This window comes from Mesoplodon bidens, assembly GCF_964165515.1.
Source record: "Mesoplodon bidens genome assembly, chromosome: 7".
Lineage (NCBI taxonomy): Eukaryota > Metazoa > Chordata > Mammalia > Artiodactyla > Ziphiidae > Mesoplodon > Mesoplodon bidens.
Window position 1 is genome coordinate 109566256 of NC_138164.1, and position 17659 is coordinate 109583914.

Consider the following 17659-nt stretch of genomic DNA (forward strand, 5'->3'; position numbering starts at 1 on the left):
GATGACGTGCGAATTTTTAATAAACGGATGACTTTGCGATAATAAGGAAGCAATGACCAAGGACGGGGGAGGGGAAGGAAAAGGCCGACACGGGCTGAGAAGAGAAGGAGGGCAGCAGCCCCTGGAAGGGAAGAGCAACCCAAACGTGGCGAAAGGTTGGAAGGGCGGCCAAACAGCCCCAACCAGCTCAGGGACAGCTGCCACCCTCCCCCACGCCTTTGTCTAGGACAGGCACCGGCCCTGGGGGCGGGGCGCGCGTGCGCAGTGGAGCGATGCGCCAACCGCCACCGCTCCCGGAGGCGGCCGGGACCGGCTGGAGCCGGTTAGAACCGGCGGGACCCGCCCGCAAGCCTACGACTCACAAAGGGAGCGGCGACTCACAAAGGGAGCGGCGGCTCACGACCAGCATATCCCTGCGCGAGGCGGGCGTGGGGTTGGGGTGCGGGTGCGGTGGCGGTCGTGTCGCGCCCCTCCCCCCACTTCCCCAAAGGCCTCAGGCCGCGCCGGCCCGGAAACACACCCCTCCCCCGCCCCGGTGGCCCGAGGGTCCTGGAGGCCCAGGGGCCCCGGCGGGGCGTGCCCATCCCGCTCGGCCTCTCCTCAGCATTTTCTCGCCGCGGCCTCTTTAGTTGCGTGGAAGCCCGTGTCCGGGAAGCCCCCCCCACCCCCAAGACTTTTAAAAGTCTCGAGAGTTAAACCGTAGATAACGCAAAATTTGTAAAACAGAAGAACCTAGAAAAGCAAACCCGCAAGTAAAGGTTCACAACAATTTGAGAACTTGTTCCCTCGCGGAGTGGCTGCCCAAGGTCGCCTTGTCTTTGGAAGTGAAACCATTGACTTTTTCAGTTATTGATACTTTATAAAGAGAACATGTAAACTTGGTTTTGACAACTTTAACGAGAGAGAAGCCTGGAAGCTTAGAAATGCTTCACGTTGGTAAAGAACAAGAAGTTAATCCAGGCTTGATTTAAAATGTCTAAGCAGGCAACCAAAAGTGTAGGGCTCTAGCTGATATTTAGTAAATACAAAATCGACAACAAAAGCATGTAGCATGTCAAGTAACTAACAGGCCCACGCTGATGCCTCGATTTTAGTCAGCCTTTGAGATGGGTGGCCAGCTCTGTTGCAGAAGCCAATAAACTGTGGCTGTTGAGACATTTTCGAGAAGTGGACTTACACATTTAGTAGAATTCTTAAGCAGATAACCTGGACCGGTCGGATTTCATGAATAAAAGGGCAAACAGGCCGGTTGCGGTATAAACCTCAGAACCACCTCGCAGGACTTGAGGCCGTTGGGGGAGCAACTGCAACACTTCGCTTCTAAAATGGCTGCGGTCTGTACTTGTGAGGCTGAAGCTCGGTTACATAATGGAAAGGCAGGCCGTCAGCAAACCTTCAAAAAGCACTAAGTTGAAAAAAAAAAATCACTAAGTTGTACCCACTGTACTCCAAGGAAACACGAGAAGTATTTTAAAAGTTGCTAAAACATTCCCAATTAATGGCTCTGAGTTTTTGTAAGCTGGTCTATTTAAATGTGACTTTCATTGTTTTTGCCCAGATTTTCAGTTCAAATCTACTTGTTAATAAGTTTTAAAAATCTGGGTACAGGGCTTGGGAGTTGCACAAACTTAAGAAAAGTCTAGAAAGTCTCGTCAACTAGATTCTATTTTTACCCCTTCGGAGGGACTATTTTTGCTTCCCTCACAAAGGCGGCGGAAGGGCATTGAAATTCGGAGGTGTGAGCCGTCCTTCCTCTATAAATAGGCCGCTGCGGGCCGGGTGGTAGACATTGAGGCAGCGAGCGCAGAGACTGCTGTGAGGGAGGAGTTGCTGCTCGAGGAGACCGCAGATAAGTTTTTCTGCTAAAATAGATAGGATTAGTATAATTCTGTAGGAATTATAAATAGAATACTGAGGTATTGCTTTGCATTAAATTCTCAGAGTAACTTTGATAACTATTTTAGGGGAAATATGAAGACTTAAAGAGCGGGTTGAGAAAGGAAGAAAAATAATTTTACAACATGGCGGAGGTTAGGAGCTGAAACTTCTTCATGGAGTGAAAAAATTAATTTTAAAAGGGATTGCTGAAAGAAATAGGACTGCAAAGCACGCAGTTTTCTTAAATGAAAGGCAACCTTTTAGATTAACGTTAAAACGTAGGGTGACATAAACAGAACCTAACCGCCATTTTAAAAAGTCAAGTTGTAGATGATTAAAATTCTTTAAAGGCCGTCTTTTAAGAAAATTAGCTGAAGGTGATTTAAGAAATATGCCTTCAAATTCATGGCGCAATAAAAATTGCGACATTTGAAGCCTACTTGATTTTAAGGGCTTTATTTGCTAAAGCCGACGGAAATAATAACTAGGGATGGTAGGATAAAGATTTTGAGAAGATTCGAAATTTGAAGTGGAAAACTCGGAAGACAGAAGTACAGGAAGGTGAAGAAAAGACTAGAGAAGATAGGAAAAGTAGAAGATAAAAATACACCTATTAGAAGACAGAAAAACTAATTTTAGCCCAGAAGGTAGGAGGCGGAAGAAAAAGACAAAACTAGAAGAGAGAAAGAAGGTTGAACATACGGTCGAGTATTTCAGATAGAAAATAGAAAAGCAAGCTATTGGACGTAAGCATACCAGATAGACGTCAAAAAAAAATTAGAAGATGGGAAAGTTCAAAGCCAAAAAATTGGATAAAGTAAAGGAACAAAAACTAAGGAAAATAAGTTTTTATAGTTAAAAAAATTATAAAAGCCCATCAACTTAATTCTGGTGGTGCGGAAGTTAGATCTGAGATGAGGGTTTTTAAACTGCTGTAGGCCAGGACCAACTTAGAAGACTATCCCCAAACTAGAAGGGAAGTCAGTTTAAAATGACAGCAAAAAGCTACTAAAAGGACTGAAGTAATTTAAAAACTAAGAATGTTTTTGGAAGAGTTAAACACTTGAAAGGCTGTAAATACAGTAGCTTAGTTTCCTTTGGAAAATTTAAAGGACTTTGTAACTGAAGGAAATCCAAGAGCAAGAATAACCGTCAAGTTAACATTTTTGCATTGGACTTTGCGCTAAAATGAAATTTTAAATTCTGAGGACTAGGCGCTAATTAACAGCTGACCCAGGTGTGCTACACAGAAGTGGATTCAGTGAATCTAGGAAGACAGGAGCTGCAGACAGGATTCCAGGAGCCAGTGTTTGGTGAAACTAGGACTGAGGAGCAAGCGGCAGTTCGTGAATATAGGAAAGAGGAGCCCGGGAGCCAGTGCGATTTGGTGAAGGAAGCTAGGAAGAAGGAAGGAGCCCTAACGATTTGGAGGTGAAGCTAGGAGAGGATCCCAGGAAGGAGGAGGCCAGTGCGATGTGGTGATGAAGCTAGCGTGCGGCTTGGCTTGGCAACCACGCGGAGGAGGCGAGCAGGCCGTGTGGAGGATAGATAGAGGATCCTAGAGCTGCAGCCCAGTGTGCAAGGCCCGCAGGGAGAGCCAGTGGTGGTAAAAAAATCCGTGAGGTCGGCCATCTTTCATTTGTTCTTGTAATTGAGTATGGTAATATCTTTGAATTTCCTAATGGTAATGGGGGAGTTGTGTACTTAAGCATAAAGGGTTTTATGGGGATGTAGGCCGATTTTCGGGTGTCGTAGGTTTCTCTTTTGCAGGCCTATTTTCTCATGCATCTTTTCTGGAGCTTTTGAGGGCAGACTTCCAAGGCCCGGAGGAATGGTAGATGGCAAGTGTTTTTGTTTTTAACCAATATGAGGGAACACAAATGGATTTGATAGAACAACTTTGAGAGGATTTCAGCAAGTTGTGTAAGCAGGTTTTATATTGAGCTTGGGGTAATGAAGCATTTCAGGTTCGTGAATAGAGGACCTATTTTTCTTTCCTCACCCTGTATTCTAAAAGTTTTCTAAATATGTAGCTTGGGTGTGTAATTCTGGGGGGAAAGTTTTGGGGGGGCAAAATATGTTTTGAGTTTTTTTCCCTTTAGGTCTGTCTAGAATTCCAAAGGCAAATGACTCAAGGTAACAGGAAAAAAGAAAATCCAGTATCAGGATTATCAGAACACCACAGGTTTACAGTTTGTAGAAACTAGAGCACAATCAGCTCTCACTTTGAGGTCTGTGGCGGAGCTATCCATTGGAGAAATGGCTGGTAGTTATTCTATTTTTCCACCCCTTATTCAGATTTTTTTAAAAGTACGTAACTGGTTATTTTTACTTGAAGTATTTTGGGGAAGAGGGTGGGGGAGAAAATGTTTCTCTAAGATTTTCCACAGATGCTATAGTACTATTGACAAACTGAGTTAGAGAAGGATTGTACTGCTACGCTGTTTGGCACCAGCACCTTCAGGGATTGGAGCTGCTTTTTTCCTTGGAAGAGTTGTTCCCAGTGAAGCTGAACTGCACAGCACAGTGCAGCTTTGGTTCATATTCAGTCATCTCAGGAGAACTTCAGAAGAGCTTGACTAGTCCAAATGTTGAAGTTAAGTTTTCAAATAATGTAACTTTTAAAATAACTTGGGGAGGGGCAAATTTTGGCAATTAGTTGGCAGTGGCTTGTTATGGTTGGGATTGGGAGGGTTGGGTTTAGGTAATTGTTTAGTTTATGATTTCAGATAACTCATTACCAGAGAACTTAAATACTTAGGATGGAAAACTAAAGAACTCTCAACTTCCAAGTTGGCAAGTAACTCCCAATTTTCTAGTTTCTGTTTTTCCCCAGTTTTTGAATTTGACAGCTGGGGAAGTTCATGAAGATTGACTGGATTTAAAGTGTAGGGCTTGGGGAAGGAAAATGGTGGACTGGGGGTTAGATTAAAAACTTGGGAATTTTTAAAATGCTTAAGTTGTTTGCATATGGTAGTGTGTGGTTCTCTTTTGGAATTTCTTTCAGGTGGTTTAATAAAACTTAATACTACTATAGGAGCTTCAGAGCAAAGGAAGTGGCTTAATGATCCTGAAGGGATTTCTTCTGATGGTAGCTTTTATATTATCAAGTAAGATTCTATTTTCAGTTGTATGTAAGCAAGCGTTTTTTTTAGTGTAGGAAAAACTGTGTGACTGCAAAACAGGATGTTAAGGTATGCTTCAAAATTATTGTAAACTGTCTCAAATTTGCATCGAAGTATTTGTAAACTGCTAAGAGGGTGGGCTTTTGTTGATGAGGGAGGGGAAACCCTTTTTTTTTTCCTGTAGACTTTTTTCAGATAACATCTTCTGAGTCATAACCAACCTGGCAGTATGATGGCCTAGATCGAGAGGGGAACAGCTCCTTGGTGAATGATAAGTAAAGGCAGAAAAGATTATATTTCATACCTACATGGGGGAAAAAGCATAACCCTGAGATCCTTAACTACTGATGAACGCATTGTCTGCATATGCAAAAAAAATTAAGCAAATGAAAGCTACCAATTTAAAGTTAATGGAATCTACCACTTTAAAGTTTGGCTTATCAAGCTGTGTCCACAAAAATAATGAATTGATGAGAAATAATGAAATGATGAGAAAATACAATGAAGATCAAATGTCCATCTCAATACTGCTTTTACAAAAGCAGAATACAAAAGCGAAATGAAATGAAAATGATAATGCTACACATTAATCCTGGAATAAAAGAAGCTGAAATAATTGAAATGAGTGGGATCAAGTGGATTGAGGAGGAGGCTGTGCTGTTTGCCAATCTTTCGTTTGCCTCAGACAGGTTTCTCATTATCAGAAGAGTTGCTTCATTTCATCTGGGAGCAGAAAACAGCAGGCAGCTGTTAACAGATAAGTTTAACTTGTATCTGCAGTATTGCATGATAGGGATAAGTGCTTACCTTTGCTAAGAGCGGTGGAGGTCCTAGGTCCCTTACCTAAGGGATTCCGGGATTGTGAGGGATTTTCCTATCCAGCCTTTTAAAATTAGACAGGACTTGGTGTGCCTGTGGGCTTCCATGATGGGTTAGCACACTTCACTCAGAGGCTAGTAATTCCTTAAAGCCTCTTGAGATTAATAAAGGTAATGTGTATAATACTAAGAACAATTTGTTTAGCAGTGAATCTCTGAAAAGCCTATTTAAGGGTAGCGTAATGTGCTGTTAACCAGAATTTAGGTGGTTAATCTTGCTAAATTTAAATGTTATGATGTGTATTGTGCAGAAAACCGTTAAATGATTCAAAATAAAATACTTCTAGAGAATGTATGCTTTTAGAAAGCTGTCTCCTTATTTAAATAAAATTGTTTGTCTGTAGTTAGTGTTGGGCAATCTTGGGGGGATTCTTCTCATCTTTCAGAGACTTTGAACTCCTAACGGACAAGATCAGGAGTTGAGCGGAAGAACGAATTTAACTTAAGGCAGGAAAAACAAATTTTATCCTTCGTAAAAGTGATGAGCATTTAATAATTCCAGGCACATGGCAATAGAGGCCCTCTAAATAAGGAATAAATACCTCTTAGACAGGTGGGAGATTATGATCAGGAAAACAGGTAACTTAACACCTACGCTGTTATCAGAAAGTCAGGAGTCAAGTGGTTAAACTAGAGTAATGAGAGATCATATTGTCCACATTTCCAGTTTGCATGTTAACTTTAAATGCTTACAGTCGTGTCATCTAGTGGTAGCTGATGTTTACACTATTGATTAGCCTTTTATATAGGCACTTGATGTGGGGGAGGGCATGTGGGTTTTTTAAAGAATTTTCCTTTGCAGAGGCTTCATTTCATCCTTCATGAAGCTGTTCAGGATTTTGACTTGCATATAAACACTTGGCTCTGCCTTCTGTTCTACTAGTGAGTGTGAGACCTTGCAGTGAGTTTATCAGCATACTCAAGTAATTTTTTCCCCCGATTTTGGAGGGAAGGGAGGAGAGGGTGGGGCTTACTTGTTTTAGTTTTTTTTTGCAGACTACACAGAATGCAGTTGTCTTGATCTCAGGTCTGTCTGTTCTGTTGGCAAGTAATGCAGTACTGTTCTGATCCGCTGCTATTAGAATGCATTATGAAACAACTGGAGTATGATTAAAAGTTGTGTTTCCCCCAATGCTTGGAGTAGTGATTGTTGAAGGAAAATCCAGCTGAGTAATAAAAGGCTGAGTGTTGAGGAAATTTCTGCAGCTTTAAGCATTCGTGTTTGTGATTGAAACAAAGTCCCTTTTGCTGTGCTTTAGGTAAAATGCTTTTTTGTTCATTTCTGGTAAGGGGGTGGGAGGGCACTGAAGCCTTTAGTCTTTTCCAGATGCAACTTTAAAATCAGTGACAAGAAATAAATTTCAAACGAACAACAGTCTTCACGAAATTTAACTGGCAAGTGGAAATGTTTAACAACAGTTCAGTGGTCTTAGTGCATTGTCTTTGTACTCTCTCCCCTCCCTTGGTCTTAATTCTTATATACAGGAACATTCAAAACAACAGACGTATGCGAAGGGCCAGAGAAGCCAGACCCAGTAAGGAAAAATAGCTTATTTACTTTTAATAAACAAACCAAACATTGCATTTTAAATGTGGGGATTGGGAACCACTAGTTCTTTCAGATGGTATTCTTCAGACTATAGAAGGAGCTTCCAGTTGAATTCACCAGTGGACAAAATGAGGACAACAGGTGAACAAGCTTTTTCTATATTTACATACCAAGTCAGATCTGTTACGGGTAATTTAGTACTAAATGACCTTTCAGCTTTACGCTGGTGTCAACAGCATGAGCAAGTTGTTTGTTGGCCTGGGGGTGGAGGGGTGAGGTGGGCGCTAAGCCTTTTTTTAAGATTTTTCAGGTAACCCTCACTAAAGGCACCAAAGGCTTAAAGTAGGACAACCACGGAGCCTTCCTGTGGCAAGAGAGACAGCAAAGCGCTATTATACCAAGGTCAATCCGAATGGTGTCGGCCTCTCAACCCCATCTTCTGTTAGGAAGTGAGGACTTGCCTCAACAACACCCTTTGCAGACAGTGCATTGAGGCCGCCTCTTGGGGAGTGAAGCATCCAGACGAATGCTTGAGTACCTTGTATACCCCTGGGCTTGTCCCTAACATAAAATTCAGCTGTTTTTATAGCAGCTCTTAATAAAGCCCAAACCTCAAAAAGTGATGCTTGAAGGGGAGGGAAAGGGGGAAAGCGGGCAACCACTTTTCCCTAGCTTTTCCAGAAGCCTGTTAAAAAGCAAGGTCTCCCCACAAGTGACTTCTCTGCCACATCGCCACCCCCTGCCTTTGGCCTAGCGCAGACCCTTCACCCCTCACCTCGCTGCTGCCGGTAGCTTGGATCCTTGTGGGCATGACCCATAATCGGTCTTAAGGTAATTGGCGCCAAGGTCTTCCGGTGGGTTGCACTACTAGAAATGACCATTAATTTGCCTGCAAATAGTTAATGATACTAAGACCACAACTAAAAAGCTCCAAGATGTTTCAGATGTGTGGCATTATTATCCAGTGATTAAAAGAAACTTAAACCAGTAAACGGAGAAATAACATTTAAGAACTGTCATATTGGGTGGGAAGGTATAAACTGAAGTAGACAGACAGGCACTTTAGCAGTTGAGGGGCTGTTGGGGGGTGGATTGCAAAAATTCTCTGCTAAGACTTTTTCAGGTGAACATAACAGACTTGGCCAAGCTAGCATCTTAGCTGAAGCAGATTCTCCAGTGCTCGTCAGTAGGGTTATTTATAAAGGTTTTTCTTTTCCTGAGAAAACAAAAGGTTTTGTTTTCTCAGGTTTTGCTTTTTGGCCTTTCCTAGCTTAAAAAAAAAAGCAAAAGATGCTGGTGGTTGGCACTCCTGGTTTCCAGGACGGGGTTCAAATCCCTGTGGCATCTTTGCTTGACTTTAACCTCTGCTTTCAGGACTCGCTACGTTTTTCTTTTCTTTCAGACGCTAGGCTCCAGAGTTAGGGGAGGTGGAAGATAAAAGTAGCTTCAAACTGTATCTTTTCATTTGTCAGAAGTCTGAACTGGTTTGTATTTACATAGGAACCTAATATAATAACTGCCTTGTCTTTAATTTTCAGGTATTCCTCATGTATCTAGTGTTTGGAGAAGTCTCACTATTTTGAAATTTTTAATTACATATTAATAAAAATTTAAAAGCTTTTCATTGGTGTGATTCATTCGTGTATAAACCAAACTGGTTTGGGTGGGTGTTTTCGTGGGTGTTCTACCTTGTTCCTGTTTAACTTGTCTAATAAGTTATACTGCACTGTCATGCAGTCTAATCTCCCAAGTAGAGCAGGGACCTGGAGGAGGGGAAAGCGGTGTACTGGGTGAGTGAACTGAAGGACCCAGCAACATCCCTACAGGAAAAAATGGACACTTCCTTTAAAGCAGCCCACTTTCTGCTGTTCAGCAGTTGGCTGTGAACTGGGCTGGGATGAAGAAAAACAGCTGGGGGACATGGGGAGGAGCGGTATTACCATTGCTTCTATGAAAGTACTTAAAGCTGATTAAAAAGCTCTCTGCTGTTCCCTCTAACATCTTGGGTGACTCAGTCTTTTAATTGGTTGTCATTTCCCAAGCCACAAGCTGCTCATGTTCTTGTCCAGTGGAATGGCCTGTAAACCTGCAGATAATCCTCACTTGCAACTGGAATACCCTCATGGTCCCACCCATCTTCTAAGCCCCTGAGATGTCCTTGCCCCTCCCTGTATTCCCTGAACGAGTAGAGAAGAGTCTCCTTCCAGTAAACCTGGCCAGTGAAACCTAAGTGTGGGGACACAGTTCTGAAGAAGATGCTGCACCTAGCATGGGTCTCCCAGCCTGGCTACACCCTCAGTCCAGTGGAGGGGAGGGGCCTCAGCAAACAGCTCTTTGTCCTACATTACTGGAAATCATGTTAAGTTGCTCATGTGTTGCAAATGGGGAAGCAAGCTCTGATTGGGTCACTGGCAAGGCAGCAGGGCTGGAGTTTGTACCCTGGTCCCCAACACTTGACTCTATGTTGCTTTTACTTCAGTGCATGAATGTGCATCAACTGTCCAACTACATAGAAAATAAACAAGGGCCTATTGTACAGCACAGGGAACTATATTCAATATCTTGTAATAACATAATGGGAAAGAATCTGAAAAAATACATAATATGTATGTAATTATATGTATATTCACTTTGCTGTTCGCCTGAAACCCAACATTGTAAATCAACTATACTTCAATTAAAATAATAAAATCAACTGTCCAGACAGGTCAGCAGCAGACCAGCCCCCAACACAATGGTCCCTGGGCTTAAGTGCCTATTCTGAACTGATGCCCAGTTTCAGCATCTTTTGGAGAAGTCTCTGCAAGTCTCTGTTCTTGCAGAGCTGGAAGACTCCCAAGAAGCACAAGGACTTCACTGGAGAGCAAAGGACTAAGAGAGGAGAGGCTGGGGATTCTCCAGGGGCTACATGTTTCCTGGCGCTGAGCAGGCTCAAAACTGGCCAGGATTGGAAAATGTCAAGGCCAGGGTCAGCAACAGGAAGGGGCAAAGAAGGAGGCCAGAAGTCATTTCCTCCTTCTGAGCACAAAAAGAGAGAAGGAGGCCACCATAAAATTCCTCTGAAGTTTATGTCCAAGGCAGGGGACTAGGTCTTGATAATTTAAATGAACCCCAGGAAAGTTCTTTATTTACTCCTCCAGCTGTACAAGAGGCTTTTTCACTCTGGGTTTTTTTTCTTTTTTTTTTTTTTGGATTTCATTATTCTGATAATTCCAGTACTGCAGTGGGTGACTAAAACAAACCTGATTTAAGTGACAGCTCCACCATTTCCCAGCCTCTCCAAACTTGCCCTCAAGTCTCCCAGGCCTAGGGCTAGTTGATTTGGATTTGGGAAGCAGATTTCTGACTTCAGCAAGAGTGCAACTAGGAAAATGAGAAGACTTGAAGGGAGGGGCAGGGTACTGGGGAAAGTGAGAAGTGGGAGTGTCTAGCAGGGTTTCTTTCTTTCTTTCTTTTTTTTTTTTGACTGCGTTAATGCGCACGGGCTTTTCTTTAGTTGTGGCGAGCCGGGGCTAGTCTTCGTTGCGGTGCGCGGGCTTCTCTTGTTGCGGAGCACGGGCTCTAGAGTGCAGGCTCAGTAGTTGTGGCGCACGGGCTTAGCTGCTCAGCGGCATGTGGGATCTTCCTGGAACAGGGCTTGAATCTGTGTCCCCTGCATTGGCAAGCAGATTCTCAACCACTGCGCCACCAGTGAAGCCCTCTAGCAGGATTGTTGATTCAGAAGCTCAGAAAATATAGGAGACATAGGTCAGGTCCTGGCTCCTGGCTCTGACAAGTTGGCAAACGGAGTGTTACCTGCCCTTTCCAGGACTCTGTTTTTCCTCTGTTTAAATGGGGATGATGCCCTGTCTGCCTGCTGCGGTGAGAAGAGTAGCCACAGGAGATGCAAATTTATGGAACTGGAAATTAGTGGGCTTTTGCCGCCATCTAGTGAACAAATGCAGTATTGCAAACCCTGTCCTTGGAATACTTCATAATACAGTTGTTTGTTCAACAAACGTTTATTTTTATTGCTGAGTAGTATTCCATTGCATGGATATTATAATTTCAGTTACTTTCCATTTTTAGTAATTATGACTAAAGCTGCTGTAAACATTTGTGTACAAGTCTGTGTGGATATAAACTTTCCTTTTTCTTGGTATGTTGTATGGTAGATATAGGCATAGTTTTTAAGAAATTTCCAAGCTATTTCCCCAAGTGGTTGTACCATTTTGCATTCCCACCAACAGTGTATGAGAGTTCCAATTGCTCCATACTCACCATCATTTGGTATGATATCTTTATTTTATTTTTTATTTTATTTTTTAAAATAAATTTATTTATTTTATTTGTTTTTATTTTTGGCTGTGTTGTGTCTGTTGCTGTGCACCGGCTTTCTCTAGTTGCAGGGAGCAGGGGTTACTCTTGGTTGCAGTGCACGGACTTCTCATTGTGGTGGCTTCTCTTGTTGTGGAGCACAGGCTCTAGGAGCGTGGGCTTCAATTGTTGTGGCACATGGGCTCAGTAGTTGTGGCTCGCGGGCTCTAGAGTGCAGGCTCAGTAGTTGTGGCACATGGGCTTAGTTGCTCCGCGGCATGTGGGATCTTCCCGGACCAGGACTTGAACCTGTGTCCCCTGCATTGGCAGGCGGATTCTTAACCACTGTGCAACAAGGGAAGCCCCATGATCATATCTTTAAATTTTAGCTATTCTAGTGAATATGTAGTGGTGTCTCATTGTGATTTTAATTTGCATTTCTCTATGACCAGTAATGCTGAGTATCTTTTCATGTGCTTACTTGCTATTTATATATCTTCTTAGGTGTAGTGTCTATTCAATTTTTTTTTGGCCAATGTTGTTATTGGGATGTTTATCCTTTTATTGTTGAATTGTAGCAGCTTTTTTTGTGTGTGTGTGGTACGCGGGCCTCTCACTGCTGTGGCCTCTCCCGTTGCGGAGCACAGGCTCCAGACGCGCAGGCTCAGCGGCCATGGCTCACGGGCCCAGCCGCTCCGTGGCATGTGGGATCTTCCCGGACCGGGGCATGAACCTGCATCCCCTGCATTGGCAGGCGGACTTCCAACCGCTGTGCCACCAGGGAAGCCCAGAAGTTTTAAATCTTGAACAAACCACTGATGTGCACAATAACATGCAGCAATTTCAAAATAATTATGTTGTGAGAAAGAAACCAGTTTTTTTAAAGTACATACAGGGACTTCCCTGGAGGTCCAGTGGTTAGGACTCTGTGCTTTCACTGCTGAGGGTGCAGGTTCAATCCCTGATCAGGGAACTATGATCCTGCAAGCTGCATGGTGCGGCCAAAAAAAAAAAAAAAAAAAAAGTACACACTGTCTGGTTCCATTTATACAAAATTGTCAAAAATAAAAACTAATCTAAAATAACAGCCAATAACAGCTGACTAGGAGTTACAAAGGGGCACAAGGAAACCTTGGGGGTGACGATCATGGTCATTGCCTTGATTGTTGGTTTCATGGATGTGCACATGTCGACACTCATCAAATTATATACTTCAATTACTTGCAGTTTATTGTACATCGAGAAACTGTAAAATAAAGAATATGCGCACACATGAACAAGCATCTCTTGCACACTTACTGTGCACCAAACGCTGAGAAGATGCTGGGGATGCAAAGAGAAACAGTGGACTCTCTTCAGCAGCTCAAGTCTTGAAGCAGAGCCCTCCATTCACCTCCCCAAGGCTATGGCGACAGGGTGTCTTCCAGGCCCTTCTCTGCTCCCTGCCCATCCGCCTTCACAGACTCCCTGTTAGGGTTCCCGTGCACATTCTGTCTGTGTCCACCTCCCTGGCCTCCATCCAGCCTCTGATACTCACACCCACTTGACCAGCAGTCCCTTCCTTCCCCTACAGGAACCATCCAAACCCCACACACCACCCCTCCTGTCCCGTCTCTGGCCTTCCCTCATGCCTTCCCCCTTCCTGGTGTACTCTCTGCCCTCACCCATCTCCAGTGGAAATCCCACTCCTTCAAGGTACAGCTCAGAAGCTCCCTCAGCCCTTGCCTGGGCTGTCGTGCCTTGAGCCCCTTCCTGCGTGTTCCCCAGCCTCCTGGAACCTGTGTTCTGGTTTCCATCCAAGCCCTGCCTGGGCACTGACCCAGGGCCATGCTCTGGTTCACTCCGCTAAAACAGGAGAACCACATCCTCCTGAACAGACATTTGTGTGCACGGCCCTGGTCACAGACCCTGGTGTTGCTACACACTTGCCAACTTTTCACCAGAGCCACTCTTACAAACGTATACCGCTTTTTAGACAGTGATTCCTTTTTCAGTACAATTTCTCCCCTTCCCACACCCCTTTCCTTAGTTCCCCGACAGGGGATCAAACCTGCGCCCCCAGCAGTGGAAACGCGGAGTCTTAACCACTGGACTGCCAGAGAATTCCCCCCCGCCCTTTCTTCTATATTTTATTTTATTTTAAAAAATTTATTTATGTATTTATTTTTGGCTGCATTGCTGCGCGTGGGCTTTCTCTGGTTGTGGCGAGCAGGGGCTACTTTTCACTGCGGTGCGCAGGCTTCTCATTGCAATGGCTTCTCTTGTTGTGGCACGCGGGCTCAGTAGTTGTGGCGCACGGGCTTAGTTGCTCTGCGGCATGTGGGATCTTCCTGGACCAGGGCTCGAACCCGTGTCCCCTGCATTGGCAGGTGGATTCTTAACCACTGCGCCACCAAGGAAGTCCCATCTTTTTAATTTTAATAACCTTTTTATTTTATAATGTTTTTAGACTTACAGAAAAGTTGCAAAAATGATACAGCAAGTTATAATAACTATTATTTTTTAACTAAGAAATGCACCAAATCAACTTACTATTACATGTGATACTTCAACATTACGGTTTCAGGCAAAGAAACTCATCATTGAACTCAATACAACAGTTTGGAACAATCTGGAACAAATGGAATCATGGACCAGATTTAGTAGAACCCAAACTGTTTTACTTTGGACGGCAGTCCTGCCAAGCCCGAGGGTGGGCAGAGTGGAAACAGAACAGGTGGCCCTGGCCTCGCAGGCCAAGGTCTGGGGGGTCTGCCTTCACGTGAGTGAAGTGGGAGCTGTCGGAGGGTCTTGAGCAGTGGAGTCCGGTGACCTGCCTTACATTCTGTAAAGATCCCTCTGGTGGATGGAGGACAGGGGGGTGCAGGGGAGACCAGTGAGGCAGCTGCTACAGGGGCACAGCAAGGGAGGCTGGTGGCCTGGCAGCTGGGTGAGGGGTAGCGGAGGTGGTGGTACCGGGTGATTGGAGCCCAGATCGCCTGCTGGTGGCCTTCGTGGGGCAGGAGAGGAAGCCCTGGGGTGACCCTGGCTTCTGGCCCGGAAGGGTGGAGTTGCATTTGCTGCTGGGTGAGGCGGAGCCGGTTTGTGGGGGACTGAGAGCTGTTGGAGGGTCCCTTGCCTATCTGGGCTGGGCTCAGGGGATGGTCCCCACTGTGGTGGGGCAATGCAGGGGGCATTTGAAACCCCAGACTCCACGAGATAACCTGGGGTGACTTGCCTTGGCCACACCAGCTGCCCGGCCTTAGACCTCAGCTTCCAAACCCTCCCTGGAAGCCACCCCCGTCCCTAGCCCACCTCAGCACCTGTGTCCAGGGATGGGAGCCCCAGAGGCACCACCGGGATTCAGCATCACAGACCTGCAACAGTGACACTGCCAATACCCAGCAAACGGTGTGGTCTCCCTTCCTTTTCCCACCGGGGAGGGAGGCCCACACCCAGCCCTCCTGGCAGCCCAGGTGCCCCCTGAAGGTGGAGTCAAAAGGGAGAGAAGTGAGGTGGTCCTGGCCTCCCCTGAGCCCTGGCCCCTCCCAGCTCCTGCCTGGAGCCTGGAACAATGTCAGAGGGGGTGTAGGGCAGTGGGGGCCAACAAGCCTGGGAAGGAAGACGTGAGGACGTGGAGCAGGGGGGCAAGGGGGGCGGCATGGTCTCACCCCCACCTGACCTGGGCCACTTGCCCCAGAGAAGTGATGTTGGGGGAGGGAGGGGGTGGTGGTGGAAGTAGACGGGCTCCCAGGCCAGCCCACCTCAGAGCTGAGATGTTGTCCCTGGGAACCAGACGTTCCTGGGCCCAGGCAACTGACAGACAGACAGGTGGCTCAAGCTGCACCCATTTCCGCGCAGGTGGAGCCAGGCCACGGGGAGACGATGCCGCCACTTCATCCCTCCGCCTGACCAGACTGTCCCCTCCTGCCTCCGCTCGCTCGCTCACTCGTAACAGTCATCCACGTGCTCCCGGCAGTCACCGGGCCGAGATTTGAATCCAGGCAGCCTGGCACACACCCAACTCACATTCTCAACACACATTTGCCAGCCAGCTGTGCCTGGGTCCTGTGACAGAGCAACATGGGCCCTGTACTCAGGGAGCCAGCGCCAACAGCCCTGACGTGCTCATGAATGCTGGGTGCGTTGGCCCTTGCGGTCGGGCCAAGGGCCTCCGGGGCTGGGAGGAGGGTGGGCTTCCTGGAGGAGGCGGCATCTGAGTCGGACCTTGACAAAATGTTGGGACTCACTCATGCGAGGACAGGAGGAAAGTCACCCCAAGGGAGGGAAACAGCGTGAGCCAAGGCAGGAGGCTGGAAGGCTGTTTGTCCGTGGGGTTACACCCTCGATTCCAGGAGGTCTCTCTCCCCAGCCTACTCCTGAGCCTTGGGGACACCCCCCAACCCGGCTCCCCACCCCACTCTCTTTTCCCCAGCCTCCCCCACTTTCACTTTCTCTTGATCCCTTTTCCCTCTCCTTCCAAGGCTTTGAAACTTTCACATGATTTCTAATCGTGTCACCCTTACATTTGTAACCAGGGCACTGATTATTCACCCTGGCCCACTTGTGCCCCAGGTTCTCAGCTCACCCTTGCTTTCTTGAATCCTGTTCCTTCCTTCTGGGTTCAAGGTCCTTCTTCCTAAGGTACTTCTGGAAGTTCTCTCAGCAAGGATTTCTGAGTGGTAAATACTCAGAGCCTTTGTTTGAAATATCTTTATTTCACTCTCTGCTTTCAAGGATAGTTGAGCTGGGTATGGCATTTTCAGTAGCCCTCACTTTCCCTCAGCACCTGAAGATGTCGTCTGGATTCAGTTGTTGCTTTTCAGAAGTTGCCTTCTGCTCCACATTCTGCCCCTGGACCCCGAGCCCTCACAAGCTGCTCCTGCTTCCTCTGAACCATTTGAGGCCCCTCCAGATGGGAACCTCCCAAGGATGAAACTCTTGGAACCTTGCATTCCCCCAGCTTCTGGGGCAACCAGTCCTTAGAGCTGCCCTCTGTCACCCACCACACAAACATACCCTGCCTCTCCGCCCCATGTGGTCCTGTAGCCTCCTTCCTCCTGCGTGGCTCTCCCCTTTCCTGCTCCCTGCCCCAGGTCCCTTTCCTCTTCCTGACCCTCTACCTCCTGCATAGCTTCTGCACCACCCATGCCTCTCACTGCCCACCACCTCTGCCCTGGCCCAGCTCTCCCCACTGCGCATCTACAACCCCTCCGGGATGTTCTCTACATGATGCCTTTACTCCTTCCAGTCCTTTCCCAGGCTGTGGCCTGACAGATGTTTCTAATGTACAGATCTGATCGTGCCGCCCCCCTTGATGGTCCTGTGTTCTCCCATGGAGGTAGTCAAACTCCACGACCTGACTGAGGAGCCTTACAGGACCTGCCTGTGCCCACTTCCTGGCTCCATCTTTCCCATCTCAAACCAAGGGCTCCTTCCAAGTCCCCCACAGGAATCGGCTGGGAGAGATTTTTATCTATAGAGAAACGTCATCGGATAAACCAAAAGCAGAGACATTGGTACTTTGTCACACATCACAGTCTGCTGTGGGTAAATGTAAAGCTCCTTTAGGCTGGGTGAAACATTGAACAGTGTGTGCTTTGTGAAGATTCTGTTGTATTTTGGCTTTCTTCTCCGAACCAGGAGAGATGTTTTTTGAAAAACGCATCTCCACTATATGTTTACTATGTTACATACAATAAAATTCCTACCTTTTTTTTTTTTGGCCGCACTGCATGGTTTGCAGGATCTTAGTTCCCCGACCAGGGATGAGACACAAGCCCCTGCAGTAGAAGTGCAGAGTCCCAACCACTGGACCACCAGGGAATTCCATAAAATTCCTATCTTTTAAGTGTACAGGTTGATGACCTCTGACAAATGTACCTGTGTAACCATCACTGTAGTCAAGGTATTTCAGAACTCTTAATTCTATTCCATTTCTCTGTATGTTTATT

The 17659-nt window shown here is 46.0% G+C and overlaps 1 long non-coding RNA gene across 1 annotated transcript; it reads left to right on the forward strand.

Annotated features, from left to right (window-relative positions):
• The first annotated feature begins 1795 nt into the window (after window positions 1-1795).
• Window positions 1796-9052, forward strand: LOC308621222. The gene is made up of 2 exons (XR_014016429.1): window positions 1796-4988; window positions 5188-9052. It is a non-coding gene; the product is annotated as an uncharacterized lncRNA (long non-coding RNA).
• Window positions 9053-17659: the final 8607 nt, after the last annotated feature.